The sequence below is a fragment of the Felis catus genome, chromosome A3 (assembly GCF_018350175.1).
Source record: "Felis catus isolate Fca126 chromosome A3, F.catus_Fca126_mat1.0, whole genome shotgun sequence".
NCBI classification, from domain to species: Eukaryota; Metazoa; Chordata; class Mammalia; order Carnivora; family Felidae; genus Felis; species Felis catus.
Genome location: NC_058370.1, coordinates 20,774,689 through 20,784,432, shown reverse-complemented (window position 1 = coordinate 20,784,432; position 9,744 = coordinate 20,774,689). Strand labels below are relative to the sequence as shown.

The following is a 9,744-nucleotide window of genomic DNA, read 5'->3' as shown; positions in this document are numbered from 1 at the left end:
GCCCGTCCCTGAGCAAGGACGGTGGGGCTGGGGGCAAGACGGGGGAGCGGCCGCTAATGGATGGGCCCGGGAGCAGTGATGGATGGGCAGGAAGAAGCTGCCATTTGTCTTGGGAAGTGAGTGGCTCCAGGGAGGAGGAGAAGGGAGGGTGGCCAGTGGGCTGGAGGGTGGGTGGGGGGTGGTGGCTGGGAGCCCAGTGGGCCTGGGGAGGTGGGCGCTCTCTCCTGTCTTGGCACCCTCCCCCACCCCGCCCAGCCTTGGCCAGGGGGACCCGCACACAGCGTGGAAGGCCCAGAAGAGTCCTGTGAAGATGGAAGTCAGATCATGCCCTCACCTTGCTCGTTCAGGGTAAGTCAAGTCCCCGCAAGGCTTTCCTTGAAGACCCTCGCGATTTTTCCCGCCTCCGCCGTCTCCCCTCTGACCTCGCCCCCCGCCAGGGCCCCTGCTCATGCTCCTCTCTAGCCAACTTGCTTGCTCTTTCTCAAAGGCCTCTGGGCCTTTGCCCTGGCTGGACACCCCCCCACACACACACCCGGACCGCCCTTTCCCAGATACCCGCCAGACAGACTCCCTTCCTGCGGGTCAGGTGTCAGAGAGGCCTCTCCTGGGCACTTGTAAGACAGTAACGCCCCTGCGCGCATGTCTGGGCCCCTGCCCAGCACACGCGGTCACCCTTACTCTGCCTTATTATTATTGTTTTTTCAGTACCGGTCACCTTCTGACAACCCATTTATCTGTTTACTTGCTGCGGTCTGTCTCCCTCCCTGGACTGTGGCCACCACGAGGGCAGGGAGTTGTCACTTCTGTTCGCCCCTGCAGTGCCAGTGCCTAGAACGGCACTCCAGAGGGGCTCAACGAATATTTCTTCTCGGTCTAAGTGAAAGGGTTCAAACCCCAGCTCCGGTGCCTGCCGGCTTTGTGAGCTTGGACCATCTCGCTGAGCCTCAGCGTCCTCCCCTGCACAATGAGGGTGACTGACTGTCCCTCTTCCAGAAGCCCCGTGAAGATTCCACCGGACAGGTGGGTCCATGGGGGGCTGGCAGTGGCCAATGCCTCTAACGCGGAGCTGGATGTTACCAGCATCCTCCCGGGACCCTGATCACGGGGTCGTCCCTCTGTCTGTTCAACCCAAGTCTCCGCCCCTCACCTTGGATCCCCCCCCTGGAAAGCTGGCCTCCCCTGCTCCCCCAGCCATCTCTGAAGGAGATGCTGTGACCTCGTTCCTCAAACCACCATCTCCCCTGAGGGTCAGCCCTGGTCCTGGTGGCTCCCAGCCCTCCCCCGCCGGACTAGAAACTTCCAGGTCCCAATAGCGTGGTCCAGATGGAGCACTTTGAAGGCCGGAAGAGCCAGGTTCGGATCCTTGGTCCACCCTAGCTGATCGATGCGTGCAGGTCACTTTGTGAGTGCAGTAGATGGTCCTGACCCCTCTCCTATTCTCTCCTAATAATATTTACCTTTAAATTTTTTTTTCAACGTTTATTTATTTTTGGGACAGAGAGAGACAGAGCATGAACGGGGGAGGGGCAGAGAGAGAGGGAGACACAGAATCAGAAACAGGCTCTGGGCTCTGAGCCGTCAGCCCAGAGCCTGACGCGGGGCTCGAACTCATGGACTGCGAGATCGTGACCTGGCTGAAGTCGGACGCTTAACCGACTGTGCCACCCAGGCGCCCCTAATATTTACCTTTATAGATCAAAGGCTGCTTTCTGCAAATACCTGATACAGCCTGCGGGCATTTTTCTGGCCTTGGGGTGCTCGGGGTACAGGAGAAGCCAAAAGTAGCCTACAAGACTACTATAGGACTAGCCCCCCAGCCCACCCCCCCCTCCCTGGCCTTCTGGGTGGGTCGCGTCTCTGAGGTGTGGCAAGACTCAGTGGTCCACACTGCAATCCGCTCAATAATTCTCTTTCCCGGTTTCCTTTCCTTCTCTCGTTCACCTCCTCCCTCGCCCGGTAGTGTTTCCAGGAATCACCGCCCACGTCAGTCACCTGCACTTGGATCCTGTTTCGTGGTCTGCTTCGGGGGGACCCCAAACCGGGAAGATGTGGCGCCTCGGTCTTTTCACCCTTCACAAGAAGGTAACAGAGTTCCAACTTCCTCAGCTTGTGGTTAATTTTGTGCTGGCTTGATTGGCCCCCGGGGCCCGGATTAAACGTTCCTTCTGGGTGTGTCTGTGGGGAGGTCTCTGGATGAGGTGAGCTTTGGAACTGGGGGACCGAGCAAAGCGGAGGGCTGTCCCCAGTGTAGACGGGTGCAGGCCAATCCACTGAAGGGCTGAGCAGAACAAAAGGGTGAGGAAGAAAGAATTTCCCTCTTTTCTTCCTGCCTCGCTGTCGGGGCCTGGAGATCCCGCCTCATTTTCTCCTGCCCTTGGACTGGGGTTCACACCATCAGCCCCGCTGGCCCTCAGGCCTTCAGACGCAGACTGAATTAGGTCATTGCCCCCAGCTTGCAGATTATAGATTGTGAGATTTCTCAGTTTCCATAATTGAGCCTGTACATCACACTAAATCTCCATAGGGATACGCATCCTACTGGTTGTGTTTCTCCGCAGAACCCTTATAATCTCCCAACCAATCTCTGCCATTTGGTCCTCCCTGGATGACAATCTCTCTCCTCTCCAGTCCCTAGTCCTCAGATACGGCCAAGTACTTCTTGAAGTTTGGGGTCTAAGTTCTAGGTGAGGCCAAGAGGAGCATAGAGCCAGCCTGTTACCTCCTTGCCTTATACCTCTGTTGATGAGTCCCTCTGTTAATGAATCTCCCAACATCAGATTCCGTTAGCCCCAGTCGTTCTTACTGCATTAATGAGGGAACTTAGAGCGCTTGTCTTTTTTTTTTTTTTTCTTGCTGTGCTATATTTAGTCCCAGGGGCCAAGTTTCTCTTGTCCCCGGGCACATTGGTAGACTGATGGTGAGGCTTAGAGCTCCAGGCTGCCAGGGTTCTTACAGAGTCAGAGTCTATCAGCCCAGACAAGACCACCAGCCAAAGAATCTGTCAAGCTGTAGAACTGTGAGAAATAATAAGTCATTATTATTTTAGACCACTCAGTTTTGAGATGACTCATCACACGGCATTGGATAATGGGCACGGAAGTTGATACGGGGAGTAGAGCGTTGCTGTAACGAAACCCCCGAATCACTGGGGCCTTGACTTAGGGACTGGGTGGCGGGCAGACTTTGTGGAGTTAGTGAGGGGCTGTTAGAGGCTGGGGAAAGGGCAGCGTGTGTTGTCGCGGGTGGGAGACAACAGGCAAATCTGGTGCCCGTGGAGCCTGGGAGATAGAAGACGTACTTGCGCACTTGTGGGTCTGCCCAAGGAGACCTCTGGGTCTGTCCGCGAAGATCGCGCAGGGTTGACGGCCTTCTCCCAGCGGTATCTGATAAAACGTGAGAAGAGAGACGTGAACTCAATAGGGAGCAATTTGGTTCGCAAGCAGGTTTTAGAGAAATACAGAAGGTCGGGGACTTGTCAGGGTTGAAAGCCCCCTGGTCTCCCCAGTGGGTAAAAAATTCTTTAAGCGAGACGAGAGCTGACCTAGAGATAGAGTCAATGATGTTATTGTAAGACCCGTCGTGAAGGTGTCTGGGAGATTGAAGGTGGTGCTAATAAACCCTCTTGGCGAGACGAAACGGCTTCTAAGAATCTTCAGGACCCAAAAGGAGAGGGAAGGAGAGAGGGGAAGAGAGAGAGGAAGGACGGGAGGGAGGGTGAGAGAGAGGGGAGAGAAACCGGTCTCAGCTGGAGCGAACCCCAGCAGATACACGGGAAACCCATCAAGGTTTCAAGAGAGCGGATCTGGATCCGTGAAAACACCGCATGCTTGAACTTCAAGGGGCTACAGTTGTTCCAAGGGAAAATAGCCCACCTTTCTATGAGCATGCTGAGAAAACTATTCAGAGGCAAATACCAGCCATTTCTAGAGGGATGATAAGGAGGGAGAGACTCCAGAGTTCAGAGAGGAAAGCCAAGAGCCATGGAGATTTCTTGATTCTCCCAACTCTTGGTTTTGGCTCAGGTCGTGATCTCTTGGTTCACGAGTTCAAGCCCCACATCGGGCTCTGTGCTGACGATGCGGAGCCTGCTTGGGATGCTGTCTCTCTCCCTCTCTCTCTGCCCCTCCCCTGCTCATGCTTTCTCTCTCTCTCAAAATAAATTTAAAAACTTTATTAAAAAAAAATCACACAAAAAAGTTAAAAGCTAAGGAAAAAATTATCCAGTAACAACCCAGAATCTGGCCCAGGATAAGAGGCTTTTGTCCCCGGCCCGTTAGTGGAAAGCACAGTGTCTCTCGGAGGGCACTTCTCGGGGGGCTTGGAACATTCCTTCTCTGACCCTGGGGACCGTCATCCACCCTTCCCGCCATCCTGGCTGTCGGTTCCCTCCCCCCAGCACCCGTGTCCCCTCTGCAGCGGGAAGATCACTATCTCACACAGAAGGCACAGAAGCTCCCAGGCTGGGCTGAGCTCCTGGTGCCCGCCATCCATCATTGGCATGGCTTCGGCCCCAGCCCTGGCCTCCCCCTTCCCCCGGAGCTTCTTTCTTGCGCTCCTGTCACTAAAACATTGTATTGTGTTGTCCTGAGCAGAGTTTATGGGGCACCGGAGTGATGAGGAGGGAACCAGAATAATGGGGGCTGGCTTTTCACAAGGCCCCAACAGCTAGTTGTGCAACCTTGGGCCAGCCACTTAAAACCTCCCTGCGGAATGTGCCTTTTGTGAAATGGGGCGACAGGAGTGTCTCGCTCCTGGGGCTGCTGGGACGGGCAAAAGGGGGGATGCGGGTGAAGGGCCCCATGCCGTGGCCGGCACAGTCCGCGTGCTTATTAAGGACTTGCCCGAATTCTAGCCCTGGTTGTGAATCCCTCCGCAGCTGTGTGACTTGAGGCAAACCCCTTAACCTCTCTGAGCCATTCCTTTCAAATGGCGATAGTAACACCTACCCCAGAGGGTTTGTTCCTTGATTTCGCAAATGTTTATCCCAGACCTTCTATAGGTCGTGCACTTTGCTAAGTATTGGGGATACAGTGACGAGCAGGACAAAGTCTATGGTCTTATGTTGTCGATTGTCTATCGGCAAAGACAGAAATAAAATGCATAACTGGGCTGATAGTTGTCATGAGAAGCAAGAAAATCCCTGGCACCTAGAAGGTTCTTAAGGGAGGCAGCCTCCCATGACCCACAGCCCCCGGCCACGTCTGAGCCTCATGAAACGGTTACCTGCGTCCATCCGAGTACAAAGCTAACTCCCACCGTCTAGGTGCTGGCTCATCACTGCCCCGGGGAATCTTCTGTATTGTCCTGAGTGACCTTTTGGAAGATGTGGCTTCTCCCCTGGGCCAGAGCACTGCTGTTCTGAGCCACCAAGATCTTGAGCCTTCATCCCAGACTTTCATTGCCCTTTGCTGTGGGCTGTCTGGTTTCTTGTGACATAGTCCCTCTATTCTCTAGGAAATTTTCCCCTTCTTTGCTGACGCGGAGCGTGGCGAGGTCCCCAAGGACCCCTCCTCCATCCATTGAGCATCGTGGCATGCTAGGGCACTTAATATTCATTATCTCTAATCTCACAGCAACCCTGGGTGATATCATAATTCTCTTTTTACAGAGGAGGAAATGGAAGCTCAGAAAGGTTGAGTACATTGCCTGTGGTCACACAGCTGGTTAGTGGCTGTGTTGAACTCAAACCCAGTCACTCTGTGCCAGTCTGAGGATGATCAGGAAAAATATGATGGGATCAGAGTTGGAGAGGGTCGGGATGGGGTCAGGACACAGGAGAGAAAAGTCCAGAAGCTGGGTAGGAAGTCTGGAGGTGGGATCCTGGCATTCATGGCCTCTGTCCCTTTGGGAAGGTATCTTCATGCCCAGGGAAGGACAGGAGGGGATGGAGAGGAGAAAAAATGAGACATTCTTTAAACACGTTGGTTCCAAGACAGCATCTGAACAGTTGCAAAGGTTGTACACTGCACAACTCTAGATAGCAGCATTCACACTAGTCCATGAGAATGGCATCACGTAGGGATATGTGGCTCACATCCTATGTTATAGGAGGACTTCTAGGCAGTCCTGGTTATGAGGCCATGGAGGCAGAGAGAGTCTTTCTCTCCCTGGAACAGCGCCCCTGGGCTCCTGCAGAAGAGAGAGGCCAGAGAGGGTCAGCTCATAGCAGCCGTTGAGCATCTCAGGAAGAATGAGATGGAGGTGTGGGCCCTTTCTCCCCCAGCAAGCTGTCTTGGGTCTCTCCTTCACCGCAGTTACCTGCTCGTAAGGACCTGGTAGTCTCACCCTCCGCTACCCAGAGTCTGAGGTCCCCACATGCCCGACCCTCCCTGCAGGGTTGCTGGCTTTCTGGGCCTTGTCCCCAACCCAGCGGGATCCCGGCAAGTTCTCCTCCACAGCTAGAGTCTACCTCCCCTTTGCCCCAGGATACCCTCAGGGGCCTAACCTGCCTTTTTTTTTTTTTTTTTTTCCAGAAACCCTTCCCGCAGCCAACCTGGGAGTTCGGGAGGCCAGGGCGGGTTGAGGGAGGGACAGATGTGTCAGCCCAGCCATTCATCTGCCTCCCATCGACTCAGCTCTAAGAGTTTACCTCTTTAAAATGCAGGGGAGGCTTGAGGCACTGGGCAGTCTCACTGCCCTGTGGCCTCACCCACCCATTCCCCCTGCTGTGTAAATCCCCAGGCCCCCTCCCCTCCCTGTCAGGGACTGATTTCAGCCCACAATGGTGATGCTTTATTACAGCTCACTTCCTGCTGTGAGTAAATAAGTTTGTCTCCTTTATATTCCCTGGGCAATTAGGAGAATGAAAGACTGAGCTTTGGATTAGCATTTATTTCCTCCAAACGTTTATATGAGGCCATTTTCCCACTGACAAATTGTGGGGCAAATTGTTCTCGAGAAAGTCTGTCTGCAGCAAAGGTGCTATGATTAAACGGCTGGTGTAAATTTGGGGCCATAAATCCTTTCCCTGGGTTAACGGGATTTATTTGCAGCAACTGCCATTATGGGCTCAAAGAAATAATAATAAACGAGGTTGATTTTGCACCTGTTTCAAGGTAATTAATATGCACACTAAAGGGAAAAGAGATTATTTTTACCAACTGCCCGGTTTGTGGCTCAAAATCTGGAGTCGTTCTGGGTCCCCCAGCTCGGCGGACAGCCTCTTTCAGGACGACTGGGCTTTCAGGACCGACGGCTGGAGCTCCGAGGTGGGGGGGGGGGCATCTGGATCTGACCCAGAGCTCTTGTGTTGTAGGTAGGAGAGCCCTCGAGTCAGCCTGAGGCGTGGGGGGTTGTTGGAAGGCCCAGGGCCAGAGCAGGACATCTGCGAAACTCGAGTGCGGAGTGCTGGACGCCGGGCCCTAGGGATGGGGATGGAGACTCAGGACCAGTGGGTCTCTCTCTCTCTCTGCCACTCTGCTCTGTGGACACTCAGGGACCTTGTCCATCATGCACTGACCTCTCCCCCCCGGCACCACTGTCACGCCTGTCCCCATGCCTAAGTGCCCTGCCTTTTGCTTACAGACCTCGTCCTGCTCTCCAGCCCAGGCCTGCTCAGATCCCTCCCCGGGAACTCTGAGCCTACACTCCAGCCACTGCCTGCATTACTGCTCCCGACAGACTCATCCCGAATCCTGCGATCTGAGCCCCTCCCAGGTGGGGGCTTCCTTGGGGGGGAGTCTGGACCCTGGACTTCCGGGCTGGGAACAGGAGCAGCTCTGATTGCCTCTGGCTGCTCAGGTCCCGCCTGGTCCCCATCTCTCCTCCCATCTCCCAGGTGAGGTCCCAGGGGACTCACTGGATGCCCAGAGGAAAAGGCTTGGAGCGATCTGTCCAAACGCAGATACAATGGTGGCATTTTCCAGACGGGCCGGGAACGTGTAACAGGCGTGGGCCCGGGTCTGCGTCCTAGCTCCCCGCGTCCCAGCTGTGTCTTCCTCGCTAAGCCCTTTCACCTCTCTGACCCGTGGTCTCCTCCTCTGGGAAGTATGACAGCAATGTCCAGCTTGCCTGTCTTCCCCCCGCCCCCAACGTATAAATAAGATGGATTTTGTGCCTGTGCCTGGGAAGGTGGAGAAGCGAAAGGTGAGCGAGTGGAACTTGGGGGTGGGGGAAGGGTTCGCTGCCCCTTAAATTCTCCCTGGAAAGGCAGGATACCTGTGTATCTTGAACTCAGCCCTACCTCCTAGAAGCTCCTTGGAAAATCTGGAGAGTGACTCGCACAGCCCGGGGGCAGCTGGAGAAGCATTCACAGAAAGAGGACACCGGAGATGGGGTTTCACGGGTGAATAGGAGTTCTTCAAGCAGAACCAACGGGAAAGGACATATTTCAGGCAGAGAGAGCTCCCCGCACCGTGGAGGAAAGAGCCAACTGTGTTTGCGGGGAATGACGAGCAGTGGGGGTGAGTCCCTACAGGGGTGTGTTGTTTTCAAGGTTGTGGCAGAAACTCAGATGGGGAGAAAACATCCAGAGAAATCTTTTCTTTAAATCAATGAAAGTTGACTCTCTAATCCCTACCCTCTGGCTCCCTGAACTGGCAGGAGATTCCATTTCAGTCAGAGCCCAGGCCCTGCCCCTTCTGGGGTTCTACCAGAAGAACCTAGAAGAATCTAGCCGTTCTTCGGATCTGCTCTCTGTGTGGCCACCTCACGGACATCCGCCTGGTCTGGGTCCACAGAGGTCCCTGAAGCCCCGTGACTCTCTCCCACCGGGGATTCCCACTGTGTCCAAGGCCACAGGGCCTGGGGTTTTTGCTCAGTGAATGACACGGCTGTGTCATTGTGTCATGGTTGTGTATGGAGGGTGGCAGCTGTGAGGAGTCCTCCCACCCCCCTCCCGCTCCTCCTCCTAGTCTGGAAGGAAACTCCCTCTTCTCTCCCAGGCTAGGGTCACCTCTCCAATGGCTCTGAGCTTGTAAAAGCCAGGGCGACAATGGGCAGGGCCTATTTTTTCATTCTACAGAATCCCAGGCTCAGACACATGTAAAGGGCTCTGAATACAGGCTCAAAATGCACAGAAACAAAAAGAGGAAGGAAGGAAGGAAGGAAAGGGAGGGAGGAAGGAAGGAAGGGAAGGAAGGGAGAGAGGGAGGAAGGGAGGGAGGAAGGGAAGGAAGGAAGGGAGGGAGGGAGGAAGGTAAGGAAGGAAGGGAGGAAAGGAGGGAGGAAGGTAAGGAAGGAAGGGAGGGAGGGAGGGGGGAAGGGAAGGAAGGGAGGGAGGGAGGGAAGAAGGGAAGAAGGGAGGGAGGAAGGGAGGAAAGGAGGGAGGAAGGGAAGGAAGGAAGGGAAGGAGGGAGGGAGGAAGGGAAGGAAGGAAGGGAGGAAAGGAGGGAGGAAGGGAAGGAAGGAAGGGAGGGAGGGAAGGAGGGAGGAAGGGAAGGAAGGAAGGGAGGAAAGGAGGGAGGAAGGGAAGGAAGGAAGGGAGGGAGGGAAGGGAGGAAAGGAGGGAGGAAGGGAAGGAAGGAAGGGAGGGAGGGAGGGAGGAAGGGAAGGAAGGAAGGGAGGGAGGGAGGGAGGAAGGGAAGGAAGGAAGGGAGGGAGGGAGGAAAGGAAAGGAGGGAGGGAGGAAGGGAAGGGAGGGAGGGAGGGAAGAAGGGAAGGAAGGAAGGGAGGGAGGGAGGAAGGGAGGAAGGGAAGGAAGGAAGGGAGGAAAGGAGGGAGGAAGGGAAGGAAGGAAGGGAGGGAGGGAAGGAGGGAGGAAGGGAAGGAAGGAAGGGAGGAAAGGAGGGAGGAAGGGAAGGAAGG

The 9,744-nt window shown here is 55.0% G+C and overlaps 1 long non-coding RNA gene across 1 annotated transcript; it reads left to right on the top strand.

The window, feature by feature from the left end:
* The first annotated feature begins 408 nt into the window (after positions 1-408).
* On the top strand, positions 409-9,039 carry LOC123384311. The gene is made up of 4 exons (XR_006595189.1): positions 409-1,020; positions 1,961-2,082; positions 7,256-8,085; positions 8,190-9,039. It is a non-coding gene; the product is annotated as an uncharacterized LOC123384311 (long non-coding RNA).
* Positions 9,040-9,744: the final 705 nt, after the last annotated feature.